Here is a 17,422-nt window from a genome sequence, read left to right as displayed (position 1 = left end):
AATCACATCCGTTCTAGTGTTAGCAGCGATGGTTCCTTCTGTGCTCTGTCTGGGAGTGTAGGCCAGAGCTGCGCTTGCTACTGGCTACTCCTTCTGCGGTGATCGCGTCTTAAATGCGTTCGCTGTTGCAAATGAGTGCGGTGTTCGCGTTTTCCTTGACGTTCTGATCATTGTTGTTTGCTGTGTCTTTCCTGCTACACTTGTGTCGCAGGTCTTGTGTCACTTTTGGCGGTCGCCACTCTTGCGATTGCGTTCCCGCTTCGTTTCCGTTGTTGTGTGTTCACCGTCGCTGGGTGGCAACTGGATTGGTGGACACACATACATTCTGTCTCTGTGCTTATTCAGTCTTGTGTCGCTGTTAGCAATCGTCATCTCTTGCGATTGCGTTCTCACTTGGTTTCCACTGTTGTGTGTTCACCGTCGCTGGGTGGCGACTAGATTGGTGGACATACATACATTCCATCTCTGTGCTTATTCTGTCTTGTGTCGCTGTTAGCAATCGCCATCTCTTGCGATTGCTTTCCCACTTGGTCTTCACTGTTGTGTGTTCACCGTCGCTGGGTGGCAACTAGATTGGTGGACACACATACATTCTGTCTCTGTGCTCTCTCTCTTTAAGGGCTATCTTGCCCTGCATTGCTTCCCCTCGTACAATTCCTATCTGGCATCTGTGGCAGTACAGAAGAGGAATTCCCCTCTACAGGTGCATTGCACCGCAGCTGGGTTCTGTTATTTAGACGTTTGTGGAGATTTTCCATAGTGACGGCGCGCATCTTGTGCGCTGACCATGGAAATAATTCCACAATCGTTACACGAACATATCGAAATTGACAGAGCTCACCATACCCTAGCTCCAGTCAGCACAAACCTGAATAGGCCACGCGATGTCATATATGTCGCATACACTATTACAGGGTAAAAGAGAAGATAATGTCTGCTGCAAGGAACATGGATGACATCAAGTTTGATGGAGCTAAAATAACAATCTTGTCGGACTTATCCAGGCTCCCCTTACAAATGCGCAGAGCAGTCCGACCACTATTAGATGCCCTCCGGGAGAAGCAGATCGTATACAGATGGGGGTATCCCTTCAGCCTCCAGGTGCATCAGGAGGGCAAGACGGCTCTCCTCCAAACTCCAGACGACTTACAAAAGTTTCGGGAGATCTTGGATTTACCCCAGGTTAAGCTGAATGAGTGGCCTCTCACAACTTCTACATCGGATAAAGGTCTACCACAGAGAGAGAGATGGGCAACTGCCGACAAGAGTGGTCGTCATTAGTTCTGAAAGCATGCCCTCCACTGAAATCTCCTCTATACTGGGGTTTTATGCTAAGATGGGATACCTAAGTGCATCCAACCCTCGGAGTTAAGGTACTATCTTTCTGTGTATGATCTTCGGTGTATTGCTAGGATCCCTGTGTCGGTTCAGTTTATTAGACTTAGTTGTTAACTGTACGGGGCTGGGCAAGGAATACCCTTTTATCCGTATGCATGAAGAGATGCAGAACACGGTTGCTCTAGGGCGAAGTGATGGCTACAGAAGCTGCGTATTTCAGAGCAGGGCCATGAGCGCTGTCTAGTATTAGACAAAACAGCTACTGGATTTCTGGGTCTAGATCGAGGGGCTTGGTTTTTCTGGAACTGACTAGATCAGATATACCCATCTCGGGATGTATCTACATGAGCCATCACACACACCTGCCCCTCCAACGGCTTTCTACAACTACTCATGCCTGGAACTATAGGATTTAGCCTTAGAGCGGGCGCGGGGGATTTCCCACGCTTACATTCACCACTCGGCCTGGCTTGAGTCTAACATCGGGTGCCTAAGACAAGTGGTCTGTTCATCATTCCCTATTATTGCCCTGCTTCTGTACAGATGTTACTGTTATAAACTGTTGCTAGACCTTCGTGTTGATAAGTGGGCTTCTACCCTGTAGCCTACCATCAGTCGGGCATTTTGCTAGTGCTGCGCATTACAGCGCGAACTTGCTGTCAGCCGCTAGCGTCTGCACATAGAAACTCAATTTCGAGGCTATTACTTCTTTTATCTTTTTGCTATAAGATTCCAGAGTGAATTCATTTGTTGTCCCATGTTTATAAAGAGCTATAACTTTCAGTTATCGTTGGTATGTTTTCATATTATATTGTCTGTACAAAAGATTTGCAAGAAATTTTAAATCAGGATGATACCATTTATTGGCTAACTAAAAATGAATAAAAATAAGCAAGCTTTCGGCCTTGCAGCCTTCATCGGGCTTACCGTATTTTTCGGACTATAAGACGCACTTTTTCTTCCCCAAAAGTGGGGGTGAAAAGTCAGTGCGTCTTATAGACCGAATGCTACAATTTTTTGACCTGTGCCTCCTTCCCGTGTTTTCTATCCCCATGTCTGCTGCATATGCATGCCCCCCTGTGCCCCAGTGTCTGCATTTCTCCCTGTGTTGCAGTGTCTGTGTGCCCGTCCCAGAATCTGCGTGTCTTCATGTACTTAGTGTAATCGGTGTTTGCGTGTGCCTGGTTGCGGGTTTCCCGATATCTTACACGCATATTTGTAGCTGCCACTTATTTATTAGGCTTTCCTTGGCGTCCCAAATACTTAACTCTCTTGCAGCTTTGATCACCGTCCGGGCCAGCACGTCTCCCGGTACCGCTGCAGTTTGTATCAATCAGAAAGTCCCGGACGTGTTTGCCGATAAAAGCACCAATCAGGCGGGGGCGATAGCCTCAACCGCCAATCACGCTGTGCCCTTCTCAGCAAGAGGGCGGAACCACCTCTCCGTCATTGGGGCCAATCACAGTGTTGCCCTCCTGATTGGTACGTTTCTCTGCAAAGCCGTCCGGGACTTCCTGATTGATACAAACTGCAGCGGTACCGGGAGACGTGCTGGCCCGGACGGTGATCAAAGCTGCAAGAGAGTTAAGTATTTGGGACGCCGAGTAAAGCCTGAGTGGCAGCTGCAAATATGCATATAAGATATCGGGAAACCCGCAATCAGGCACACGCAAACACAGATTACACTAAGTACATGCAGACACGCAGATTACCGGGGGATACAGCGATGATCAAAGCTGGAAAAGATGTATGTATTTGAGACACGGGGGACAGCCTGACGATGAATAAGTGGCAGCTGCATGTATGCATGACATCAGGACACGCAGACACCGGGGACATGGGGTACATACAGACACCAGATACTGGGACACAGGGGGACACGAAGACACTGGGACATGGGGGGCAGGCAGACACTGAGACATAGGAGGACAGGCAGGCATTGGGACATAGGCGGACAGGCAGGCATTGGGACATAGGAGGACAGGCGGACAGGCAGGCATTGGGACATGGGGTACATACAGACACACAGATACTCGGACACAGGGGGACACAAAAACACTGGGACATAGGAGGACAGGCAGGCACTGGGACATAGGAGGACAGGCAGACAATTGGACATAGGAGGACAGGCAGACACTGAGACATCGGATAGGCAGGCATTGGGACATGGGGTACATGCAGACACACAGTTACTGGGACATAGGAGGACATGCAGGCACTGGGACATAGGAGGACATGCAGGCACTGGGGCATAGGGGGACAGGCAGGCACTGGGGCATAGGGGGACAAGCAGGCACTGGGACATACGGGACAGCCAAACATTGGGACATAGGGGGACAGCCAGGCACAGGGACATAGGGAGACAGGCAGACACTGGGACAAGGGGACAGGCAGACACAGGGGGACAAAGGGATAGCAAACACTGGGACAATGGGGATAGAAGACACTGAGCATGGAGGAAGCAATGGTCAAGAGGGACAGAGCACAGGGCATAGGGCATCGGACACCAGGACAGAGGATATGGAGACAGAGGAAGGAGTAAAAAGAGGACACAGACACCAGTGGACCCAGGGGGCAGAGGACACAAGTGTTACAGAGGTCACAGAGGGACATAGGAGAACACAGGGGGGCACAAGAAGTACAATAAAGACATAAGGAAGACATAATAATTGGGGAAAAGGTCCACAAGACGCACCTGCCCCATGGACGCACCAGGTTTAGTATATTATTTTTTCCCCTGGTTTTTGCCCTCTAAACCTAGGTGCGTCTTATAGTCCGGAGCGTCTTATAGTCCGAAAAATACGGTATATCCTGTTAGTTTGCAGGCTGGTGGTACAAACAGCTATATACATGCAACATCAAAAGGGAAAACAGATATTTTTTTCAAGCATAAATACATGTCATTAAGATGCCTTAATTCAAACAGAACATCTGAATGGGGTTAGAGATTGTTAGCTGAGATATGGATCCTTGTTTACTCCATGCTTACAGACCTGAGATTAGGATTGACCCAGAGGATTGACCCAGAGTTCAGCTAGAATGGCTGAGAAAGTTCAAATATCATCAGCCTCATACCAATATAAAAAGTTTTTGTCCTTATTCAAACCCGTCTCCACAGCTTTGAACCAATTTATAAATTTTGTTTCTGCTATTAATCGATCATTTGATGTTTTGAAGCCACCCTTCAGGGCAGTGACATGAAGATCATCTATGCTGTGTCCATTGGACCGAAAGTGTTTCAGAATCAGAATCAGAATCAGAATCATTTTATTTCGCCAAGCATGACTGGGTCAAGCCCGGAATTGGGTTTGGCACAATGGAGCAGTACATAGAAAAAAATGCAGGAAAGAAACGTTAGAATGACAGTAATATCTCATATTCAAATATAGACATACACAAATCTACAGTCATCATTAGATATAGATATAGCTCAGTATTCATCTTACGAAAACACACACTACTGAAATCTACCGCTCCTATGCAGGTGGTAGGGCGCTGATAGAGGGTGGTAGAATATTAAGGGAGTTCAGGAGGCTAACGGCCATCGGGAAGAACGAGTTCTTGTGTCTGGTGGTCTTGGTGGGGATGGCTCGAAGCCTCCAACCCTGTGGAATTGGGGTGAAAAAACAGAGGCCTGTAACGAAAATCTCACTACGCCGGACGGATTGCGGAAATATGGTCGCATCCGTTCCAGCATGCGGACTTTCCAATGCGGAATGCGGAAATTTGGCCGCATCCGCCACGCAAGATCCTCCAGGCGCACCGCGCAAAACTCACCGGCGTGCTGCACATCAGGGCTCTGCCATCTTGCCTCCAGGGGGTGCGCGCGCGCCAGGCACGCCTTTATACCCCTGGAAAGTGTGTCAGCTGATCTAGAAGTCAGCTGACGTTTTTTTGCCTGTCCTGATTGGTTGCTGCTCGGGGTGGAGACTTCTATCCCAGGCAGTATATAAGAAAGTGCTTATCAGTCACACTTCGTCTGTGTTTGTGATACCCTGTGTCAGCACTCAGACCTAGTTAGTTCCCGTGTGATAATCCGGCAGGACCCCGGCTCTTGTCACACCTAGTCAGCCTTGTATTTGATATTGTGTTATATATTGGTTTATCACCAATATATACACATATTATACTGTCTTGATTTATCGTGTATGATTCTGTGCCTGTCTTGACTATTCTTCTGCTTCCTGATTCTGTACTTCGCCCGCCCGTACTGTTATCGACTATTGACTTAGTTTCCGACTATTCTCTTGTCTCACGTTTCTGTACTGTTGCCGCCTGATCTGTTGCTGAACCTCACTTTGTCTGACCTTTCTCCCTTCAGTGGAACGTCTCCCACTGTAGGGTTCTATCAGAGGCTTGCCTCTTTGAGACGACCGCCACTAGCAAACCCTTGCTGCTAGAGGCTGAGATTCCTCCGCTCCGTCTTTTGGAGGATCTAACACATGGGGTTCCCATTCAGAGGTAACCACGCCTCTGAGGAATTGCTGTGTGGTGGACTTTTCCACAGACTTGGGAATTTACACTGTATATTATTGTTATCTGCTGTTCCAGCTTGCTGGAGGTTGTATCTCTGTGTCTTCTAGAGATACTCTATTGCACCAAGCACCTTCTTGCATCCGATTGTATCGTGTCACACTATACTTGCATTATTGGTGATTCTGCAGATCACCAAATAATCAGGTATAGCATCTGTATTATTGGTGATACTGCAGATCACCAATAATCAGAAAATCTGTGCTTGCTGACACCAATCGTTACATAAACACAGACCATAAAGAAGTGAAATGGAGGGGGTGGTAAATCAGCTTCAGACCGTAAGGGCAGAATTAGAACAGCTGAAGATTACTGTGACTGCACAGCAGGCTCAGATTACTCAGCTGACTGAGACTGTCCAGAGGCTGCATGCAACCACCACTTAATGTTCTACCTCCCCCGGCTCCTAGTGAGCCTAAAATGAATATTCCTGAGAAATTTTCAGGCGCTCGGGCAGATTTCCAGAATTTCCGCCACAGAGTCCTGTCTTACTTTCAGATGAGACCTGTGTCCTCGGGAACCGAGGCTCAGAAGGTTACTCTCATCAAGACTCTGTTGCATGCAGACTCCCAGACTTGGGCTTATGGCTTACCTGATGAGCATCCTGCCCTTTCTTCCGTCCAGGAGTTTTTTAAGGCCATGGTGGTCATCTACGATAATCCGGATAGTGCCGCCACGGCCGAACGCAAACTCAAAAACCTTAGACAGGGACGCAGTACAGCAGAGGAGTATGCGTCGGAGTTCAGGAAGTGGGCAGTCTCCTCTAGATGGGAGCTATATGCACTCCTGGACAGATACCTAGATGGGTTGTCAGAGGCAGTCACTGACGTGATGGTTAGTCACCCAGAACCCAAAGATCTAGATGAGGCTATAACGCTATCTATTAATATAGATAGACGTCTGAGGTACAATAAAAAGGGCAGGTACCCTATGTACTCTAGGGCTTCAGGTGCTTGTAGCTCGGGAGCAGTGGAGACTGAGGAGCCTATGCAGCTAGGCCACGGGCGCCTCACGGAAGCTGAAAGGTCAAGAAGACGCAAAGAGGGTCTCTGCATGTACTGCGGAGAAAAGGGCCACATTGCACAAAACTGTGGTAGGAAGTCGGGAAACTCCTTAGCTTAGGTGTGGTTGGAGGTACCACCCTAAGCAGAGTAGTTTCACCTCCTAAACAAGAGAAAATATTATTGCCCTGCTCCATAAACTGGGAAGGGCAGAACTTTCCTACCACAGCATTTGTGGATTCTGGGTCGACTGCTAACTTTTTAGATTTAAGTTTGCTTTAAGTTTAAATATCCCTGTACTTCCGGTAGAAAGACATTTATATGTTACAGCAATCGATGACACCCCTTTGCAAGGAAAGTCCCCAATGTGCCAGACCCCTCCTCTCTCGCTGCAAGTAGGAGCTCTGCACAAGGAGATCATCCAGTTTTTTGTTTTAAAGATGTCTACCTCTACGGTGATATTAGGGTTACCTTGGTTACGATTTCATTCCCCTCAGTTTGATTGGGGGAATGGGCAGTTGACTACTTGGTCACCTTATTGTTCACAGCAATGTTTATAGAAAATAGCCTTGTGTTCTACTAAGGTTCAAGTGGAAGGAGTACCTCCACAATATCAGAAATATTCTGATGTCTTTTGTCCTAGAGCAGCAGATCAATTACCCCCCCATAGACCTTTTGACTGCCCAATAGAATTGAAGCCAGGAACCATGCCTCCCAGGGGCCACCTATACAACCTCTCGTCCCCTGAAAAATTGGCCATGGATAGGTACATCCAGGAAAATTTACAGAAGGGTTTCATCCGACCTTCGAGATCTCCTGCGGGGGCGGGATTCTTGTTCGTTCAGTAAAAAGATGGAGGTTTGCGCCCCTGTATCGACTACAGGGGTCTAAATAAGATCACGATTAAGAATCGGTATCCACTACCGCTAATCGATGATTTATTTATGTAGGTTTCCGAGGCTTCTGTTTTCACTAAGTTAGATCTAAGAGGGGCCTACAATTTGATCCGTATCAGGGAAGAAGATGAATGGAAGACGGCATTCAACACTCCCAAGGGGCATTACGAGTACTTGGTGATGCCCTTTGGGTTGTGTAACGCTCCTGCAGTCTTCCAGGAGTCCGTTAATGAAATCTTCAGGGAGGTACTGGGTCACTTTGTAATCGTATATTTGGATGACATCCTAATATTTTCTAAAAATCTCACTGAACATCGCCAACATGTTAAGTATGTGCTGCGAAAACTTAGAGAGAATCAATTATTCGCCAAGTTAGAAAAATGTGTTTTTGAAGTAAAGGAGATTGCCTTTTTGGGATATGTTATCTCCACTACAGGGTTGTCCATGGATCCCAAGAAGGTCTCTGCTGTAAGGGAATGGCCACAACCATCTGGGCTTAAAGCACTACAGAGATTCTTGGGATTCGCAAACTACTACAGAAAGTTTATCAAGGGGTTCTCTTCTGTGGTGTCTCCACTTACTAACTTGACTAAGAAGGGGGCTGATGCCTCTCATTGGTCAAAAGAAGCATGTGCAGCATTTTCCTCTCTAAAAGAAGCTTTCTGTTCTGCTCCCATATTACGTCATGTAGATGTTGCTTATCCATGCGTAGTGGAGGTGGATGCCTCAGAGGTTGGAGTGGGAGCGGTATTGTCTCAACGTTCAGGACTTCAAGACAAGTTTCATCCCCTGTGCCTTTTTTTTCTAGAAAATTCTCTCCTGCTCAGAGAAATTATGATGTTGGGAACAGGGAATTGTTGGCCATCAAGCTTGCTTTTGAGGGATGGCGCCATTGGTTAGAGGGGGCAGAGCATGTAATAACTGTATACACGCATCATAAAAACCTACAGTACATTGAAAAGGCTAAAAGACTCACCCCCAGACAGGCTAGATGGGCTCTCTTTTTCTCCCGTTTTAATTTCATAATTACATTTACACCAGGGAGTAAGAACGTCAAAGCAGACACCCTTTCTCGTTGTTTTGAACCTGAAACTGCTCCACCCCCTTCCCCAGAAAGTATTTTGTCAAAAGAGATCATCCTGGCAGCCACTGAAATAGTTGAAGATCTTGCTTGCCTTCTAAGTCCTTTCCAATTAGAAGACCCAGAAGGGGTTCTATACGTTCCTTGTGTCTTGCGCCCCAAATTCATGCAGTTGTTTCATGGACACAAGAATGCTGGACATCCTGGCATCACCAGGACCCAAGAGTTATTGGGTAGGTCTGTCTGGTGGCCATCATTACAATCAGCTTGCAGAGAATTTGTCAAAACCTGTACCGTCTGTGCCAGGAGCAAACCCTCCCGACAAGCTCCAGTCGGATCTTTACAGTCTCTGCCCTCCCCTCAGGAGCCATGGACGCACATTTCCATGGACTCTGTGGGAGAACTTCCAGTATCCAATGGAAAGACGGTCATTTGGGTAGTCACTGACAGATTCAGCAAGATGGCTCATTTTGTGTCTTTGAGTGGTTTCCCTTCTGCTCAAAAATTAGCAGATCTTTTTATTCAAAATATCTTTAAGTTACACGGTATTCCGGAAAATGTTGTCTCGGACAGAGGGGTCCAGTTTGTCTCCAGGTTCTGGCGGGCCTTCTGTAAGGGGATGGGTATGTCGTTGTCTTTTTCATCAGGTTACAATACGCAGACCAACGGTCAGACAGAAATGATCAATCAGTCCTGGGAACAGTTCCTGAGATGTTATGTGGCGGACGCCCAACATCAGTGGGCGGACTTTCTACCATTTGCAGAATTCGCACATAACAATCTCAGGAATGAGTCCTCTGGTTATGCGCCTTTCCAGATAGTCAATGGGAAGTTCCCCAAATTTTCTCCCTTGCCAGTGACGGCCTCTCCTTCCCTGTTCTGGCAGGAATCTTTTAAGAGGATTTGGGCTAAGGTCGGAGAAAATCTAAAAAAGGCTTTTTGCATACAGAAGAGGCAGGCAGATAAGAGACGATCTGTGGAGTGGGAGTTTAAACCAGGAGACAAAGTTTGGGTATCAACTCATCATATAGCTCTGAGACAGCCATCCGCGAAACTGGGGCCCAGGTATATTGGACCATATCCAATTTCCGAAAGGGTTAACCGCATTACTTGCAGAGTCAGTTTACCGCATTCTGTAAGGGTGGGGAAAGCCTTTCATGTGTCGCTCCTGAAGCCGGCTGTTCAGGTGGATTCCCCCGCCCCTACTCACCCTGTCATGGTTGATGGTGAGCCCGAGTGGGAGATCGAGGAGATTTTGGACTCCAGACGAGTTCAGGGCTCAGTGCAGTATTTGGTGCATTGGAGAGGATACGGTTTAGAGGAAAGATCTTGGGTCAAAGCAGGTGATTTACATGCAGATAACCTTAGGAAACGGTCTCAAGAGCTTTATCCTGACAGGCCGGGTGGTACGTGTCCAGAGTCCACGCCTAGAGGGAGGGGTACCGTAATGAAAATCCCACTACGCCGGACGGATTGCAGAAATATGGTCGCATCCGTTTCCGGTATGCGGACTTATATTGGACCATATCCAATTTCCGAAAGGGTTAACCGCATTACTTGCAGAGTCAGTTTACCGCATTCTGTAAGGGTGGGGAAAGCCTTTCATGTGTCGCTCCTGAAGCCGGCTGTTCAGGTGGATTCCCCCGCCCCTACTCACCCTGTCATGGTTGATGGTGAGCCCGAGTGGGAGATCGAGGAGATTTTGGACTCCAGACGAGTTCAGGGCTCAGTGCAGTATTTGGTGCATTGGAGAGGATACGGTTTAGAGGAAAGATCTTGGGTCAAAGCAGGTGATTTACATGCAGATAACCTTAGGAAACGGTCTCAAGAGCTTTATCCTGACAGGCCGGGTGGTACGTGTCCAGAGTCCACGCCTAGAGGGAGGGGTACCGTAATGAAAATCCCACTACGCCGGACGGATTGCAGAAATATGGTCGCATCCGTTTCCGGCATGCGGACTTTCCAATGCGGAAATTGGCCGCATCCGCCGCGCAAGATCCTCCAGGTGCACCGCGCCAAACTCACCGGCGTGCTGCACATCAGGGCTCTGACATCTTGCCTCTAGAGGGTGCGCGCGTGCGCCAGGCACGCCTTTATACCCCTAGAAAGTGTGTCAGCTAATCTAGAAGTCAGCTGATGTTTTTTGCCTGTCCTGATTGGTTGCTGCTGGGGGTGGAGACTTCTATCCCAGGCAGTATATAAGGAAGTGCTTATCAGTCACACTTCGTCTGTGTTTGCGATACCCTGTGTCAGCACTAGTGTTGGGCGAACAGTGTTCGCCACTGTTCGGGTTCTGCAGAACATCACCCTGTTCGGGTGATGTTCGAGTTCGGCCGAACACCTGACGGTGCTCGGCCAAACCGTTCGGCCATATGGCCGAACTAAGAGCGCATGGCCGAACGTTCCCCGAACGTTCGGCTAGCGCTGTGATTGGCCGAACGGGTCACGTGGTTCGGACCCGAACGCGCTCTGATTGGCCGAACTGTCACGTGGTTCGGGTAAATAAATACCCGAACCACGTCATATCTCCGCCATTTGTCTGTGGGTTTAGCTTTGGGTAGGCAGGCAGGGTAGTTCGCGCTCCAGCCACGCTAGCCAGGGTCCCCCCCAGTCATTGTGTGTCGCTGCTGGGAATAGTAGTACACCGCTCGCTCAGCATTCTGTTTACTGCCACTCTGTGTACCTCGCTCAGCCACACTATATAGCATTCTGTTTACTGCCACTCTGTGTCTGCTGGGAATAGTAGTACACCGCTTGCTCAGCCACACTATATAGCATTCTGTTTACTGCCACTCTGTGTACCTCGCTCAGCCACACTATATAGCATTCTGTTTACTGCCACTCTGTGTCTGCTGGGAATAGTGGTACACCGCTCGCTCAGCCACACTATATAGCATTCTGTTCACTGTTCTGTGTCTGCTTGGAATAGTGGTACACCGCTCGTTCAGCCACACTATATAGCATTCTGTGTACTGTTCTGTGTCTGCTGGGAACAGTAGTACACCGCTCGTTCAGCCACACTATATAGCATTCTGTGTACTGTTCTGTGTCTGCTGGGAACAGTAGTACACCGCTCGCTCAGCCACACTATATAGCATTCTGTTCACTGTTCTGTGTCTGCTGGGAATAGTGGTACACCGCTCGCTCAGCCACACTATATAGCATTCTGTTCACTGTTCTGTGTCTGCTGGGAATAGTGGTACACCGCTCGCTCAGCCACACTATATAGCATTCTGTTTACTGTTCTGTGTCTGCTGGGAATAGTGGTACACCGCTCGCTCATCCACACTATATAGCATTCTGTTCACTGTTCTGTGTCTGCTGGGAATAGTGGTACACCGCTCGCTCAGCCACACTATATAGCATTCTGTTCACTGTTCTGTGTCTGCTGGGAATAGTGGTACACCGCTCGCTCAGCCACACTATATAGCATTCTGTTCACTGTTCTGTGTCTGCTGGGAATAGTGGTACACCGCTCGCTCAGCCACACTATATAGCATTCTGTTTACTGTTCTGTGTCTGCTGGGAACAGTAGTACACCGCTCGCTCAGCCAGAGTATATAGCATTGTGTTTACTGCCACTCTGTGTACACCGCTCAGCCAGACTATATACCATTGTTTACTGACACTCTGTGTACACCACTCAGCCACACTATATACCATTGTTTACTGACACTCTGTGTACACCGCTCAGCCAGACTATATACCATTGTTTACTGCCACTCTGATTCTGCTGGGAACAGTAGTACACCGCTCGCTCAGCCAGACTATATACCATTGTTTACTGACACTCTGTGTACACCGCTCAGCCAGACTATATACCATTGTTTACTGACACTCTGTGTACACCACTCAGCCACACTATATACCATTGTTTACTGACACTCTGTGTACACCGCTCAGCCAGACTATATACCATTGTTTACTGCCACTCTGATTCTGCTGGGAACAGTAGTACACCGCTCGCTCAGCCAGACTATATACCATTGTTTACTGACACTCTGTGTACACCGCTCAGCCAGACTATATACCATTGTTTACTGACACTCTGTGTACACCACTCAGCCACACTATATACCATTGTTTACTGACACTCTGTGTACACCGCTCAGCCAGACTATATACCATTGTTTACTGCCACTCTGATTCTGCTGGGAACAGTAGTACACCGCTCGCTCAGCCAGACTATATACCATTGTTTACTGACACTATATAGCAGACTATATAGCATTGTGTGTACACCGCTCAGCCAGACTATATGCCATTGTTTACTGACACTCTGTGTACACCGCTCAGCCAGACTATATACCATTGTTTACTGACACTCTGTGTACACCGCTCAGCCAGACTATATACCATTGTTTACTGCCACTCTGATTCTGCTGGGAACAGTAGTACACCGCTCGCTCAGCCAGACTATATACCATTGTTTACTGACACTCTGTGTACACCGCTCAGCCAGACTATATACCATTGTTTACTGCCACTCTGATTCTGCTGGGAACAGTAGTACACCGCTCGCTCAGCCAGACTATATACCATTGTTTACTGACACTATATAGCAGACTATATAGCATTGTGTGTACACCGCTCAGCCAGACTATATACCATTGTTTACTGACACTCTGTGTACACCGCTCAGCCAGACTATATACCATTGTTTACTGCCACTCTGATTCTGCTGGGAACAGTAGTACACCGCTCGCTCAGCCAGACTATATAGCATTGTGTTTACTGCCACTCTGTGTACACCGCTCAGCCACACTATATAGCATTGCGTACTCTGCCAGTCAGTGTGTATATTGCTGGGATCAGTAATACTCCACTCACCGTCAACCACTATATGAGCTCAACATGAGTTCCCCAGAGACCTCCGCTGTGAGCAGCACTCCCAACAACAGCAACAGCCAACGCCCCACGCAAGCTATAACATCCACCCCAGCAGCCAGTGGTCAGCAGCAGCCCTCCCCGGAGGAGAACGTTGTGTCCATCAGTCCGTCGCCAGAGCGATTAATGAGGGCTGCCATTGAGGAGATGATGGGGCCTGATGTGGAGGAGGAGGTCTGGCTCAGGCCAGCATCCCAAGTTAATGTTGAGGACGATGAGGGGTCTGTGTCTGGGGATGTTGGGGTGGCAGAGGTGGTGGGTGGGTCAGACTCAGGAGAAGAGTTGTATGATGAGGATGATGATCGGGACCATCTGTATGTGCCTCAGAGTCCGACCCCGGAAAACATGTTGTATCGTGTGTTTAGGTACTAAAATCTGCGTTCCCTCCCAGTAGTGTTGGGCGAACAGTGTTTGCCACTGTTTGGGTTCTGCAGAACATCACCCTGTTCGGGGTGACTATATAGCAGACTATATAGCATTGTGTTTAATGCCACTCTGTGTACACGGCTCAGCCACACTATATAGCATTGTGTTTACTTCCACTCTGTGTCTGCTGGGAACAGTAGTACACCGCTCACCCGCCACTGTATAGCATTGTGCTCTGTGTCACTGCTGACAATAGTGGTACACCGCTCACCCACCACTGTATAGCATTTCTGTACTGCCACTGTACTGCTGCCAGTCAGCGTGTACTTTAAGGATAAGTGAAATGAGGAAGAAATCCGGTGAAAGAGGGAGGGGCAAGGGAAGAGGTGTTTCCCCTGACGGTTCACGTACAGGCCACAGGGGAGCACCCAAGAAAACCCACTCAATACTGCCCATGTTGTCCAGGACAACAACCCTCACAGATCCAAAAGAACAGGACCAGATAATTACTTGGATGACCTCTCAAGCGTCCAGCAGTGGGTTAAGCAGCACCAGCACATCACGCACGAGGTCCGAGTCCTCAGCCAGTTAAAGTCTGGGCTTTCTTTGAAGACTGCACTGAGGATGTTACCATGGCGATTTGCAAGGTGTGCAAGACCCGCCTGAGCAGGGGGAAAAGTATTAACAACCTCTCCACCACCAGCATGAGCCGCCACATTCTATCCAAACATCCCACTCTGTGGGCAAACGCGGCAGGACAGGGTACCACCAGCAACACTGCCTCCCTTGGGTTCACCAGACTCACCACCAGACCCGCCTCAGCAGCAGCAGTAGCCCAGCCATTGCGTGGTTCACAACATTCACAAACATCAGACGATGCTGACACTGTCACTTTCCGGACTAGTGCTCTTGAGGTCTCCCAGTGTTCATCAAACACAACAACCAACAGCCCTTCGGTGTGCAGCGCTACGGTTGAGTTGTCTGTTTCTGAGATGTTTGAGCACAAGAGGAAATTGCCAGCAAATGACCCCCGGGCCGTGGCAGTAACAGCCAGCCAGCATAGCCAAGCTTCTGGCCTGCGAAATGCTGCCATATCGAGTGGTGGAGACAAACAGCTTCAAGGGCATGATGTCAGTGGCCATCCCACGTTACGTGGTTCCCAGCCGCTACCACTTTGCGCGCTCTGCAGTGCCTGAGTTGCATGAGCACGTGGTCAGCTAAATAACCCGAAGCTTGAAGAATGCCGTTGCCTGCAAGGTTCACCTCACCACTGACACCTGGACGAGTGCGTTCGGCCAGGGTCGATACATCTCCCTTACCGCGCACTGGGTGAACCTTGTGGAGCCTGGCAGCGATTCCTCACCTGCTACGGCGCGGGTGTTGCCCACGCCGCAAACAGCTGGATAACAACAGCAGCACCTACCTCTCTGACTCCTTCTCCTCCAACGCATCTCAAAGCTGTACCTCATCCGGAAATGCTAACCCAGCACCAGCAGCAGTAGGATCGTGGAAGCAGTGCAGCACAGCTGTTGGCATGCGTCAGCAAGCGTTGCTGAAGCTGATCTGCCTTGGGGATAAGCAGCACACAGGGGAGGAAATTTGGAGGGGAATAAAGGAACAGACGGATTTGTGGCTGGCACCGCTGGACCTGAAACCGGGCATGAAGCTAGACACCTGGCACGAACTGGCAATGTACGCAATAGAGGTGCTGGCTTGCCCGGCAGCCAGCGTTATGTCGGAACGCTGTTTCAGTGCTGCCGGAGGCATCATCACAGATCGGCGTATCCGCCTCTCCACAGAAAATGCAGACCGTCTGACTCAAATTAAAATGAATCAATCCTGGATTGGAAACGACTACGCAACACTCCTGGACCCCAACCAAGTAACATGACCGATGAACATCTGGGATGGTTTAGCGTTTCCGGTCCCTGTTTATTGAACCTCTCATCTGTATTACATTTATGACTGCATGGCGGCAAAAAGCATTGCTGCTATATCCGCACGCTTTTTGTCCTCATGCAAGGCCTGGGTTGTTGTGTCTCACAAAGCGTGGCCTTCTCCTCCTGCGCCTCCTCCTGTTCCATCACGTGTGCTGCTGCTGCTGCTGGGTTACCGTTGCCGCGTGGTCCCTGTTTATTGAACCTCTTATCTTTATTACATTTATGACTACATGGCGGTACAAAGCATGCTATCCGCACGCTTTTTGTCCTCATGCAAGGCCTGGGTTGTTGTGTCTCACAAAGCGTGGCCTTCTCCTCCTGCGCCTCCTCCTGTTCCATCACGTGTGCTGCTGCTGGGTTAGCGTTGCCGCGTGGTCCCTGTTTATTGAACCACTTATCTTTATTACATTTATGACTGCATGGTGGTACAAAGCATGCTATCCGCACGCTTCTTGTCCTCATGCAAGGCCTGGGTTGTTGTGTCTCAAAGCGTGGCCTTCTCCTCCTGCGCCACCCTCCTCCTGTTCCATCACGTGTGCTGCTGCTGGGTTAGCATTACCGGTCCCTTTTCCTGGAACCTCTTATATGTATTACATTTATGACTGCATGCCGACAAAAAGCATGTTACCTGTGCAAAGAAAACAGACATTTCCCGCATTTAAAAGACAGTTTTCCCTTTGAAACTTTAAAATCGATTTTCTCAAAAACTATAAGCTCTTTTTGCTAAATTTTTTTTCCTCTTGTACCCACTCCCAAGGTGCACATACCCTGTAAATTTGGGGTATGTAGCATATAAGGAGGCTTTACAAAGCACAAAAGTTCGGGTCCCCATTGACTTCCATTATGTTCGGAGTTCGGGTCGAACACCCGAACATCGCGGCCATGTTCGGCCTGTTCGGCCCGAACCCGAACATCTAGATGTTCGCCCAACACTAGTCAGCACTCAGACCTAGTCAGTTCCCGTGTGATAATCCGGCAGGACCCCGGCTCTTGTCACACCTAGTCAGCTTTGTATTTGATATTGTGTTATATATTGGTTTATCACCAATATATACACATCGGTCGGTTCCCGAAGAGGATAGGAGGCGCCCGTGTAGTATATCAGGTGTTCCCTTTTACAGAGAGACTCCACGTGGAATACGATTAAGAAGGTTTATTTAGCACAATAGACAGACAACGCGTTTCGCGGTCCAAACCGCTTCCTCAGGTCAATGACAGGTGCTTATTTTCAAAAAACAAATACATAAAATCAATAGAGGCACTCAGAATCTCGTAACATAAATACAGACATAGAATAGTATAATGGTAACATAGTAATAAAATATACATAAAATTATAAATATAGAAGTAATCATTGCGAAACATGTGGGTCCATGAGGT

This window comes from Hyperolius riggenbachi, chromosome 8 (genome assembly GCF_040937935.1).
Source record: "Hyperolius riggenbachi isolate aHypRig1 chromosome 8, aHypRig1.pri, whole genome shotgun sequence".
In the NCBI taxonomy this organism is placed as follows: Eukaryota; Metazoa; Chordata; class Amphibia; order Anura; family Hyperoliidae; genus Hyperolius; species Hyperolius riggenbachi.
Note: the sequence above shows the minus strand (reverse complement) of the source record.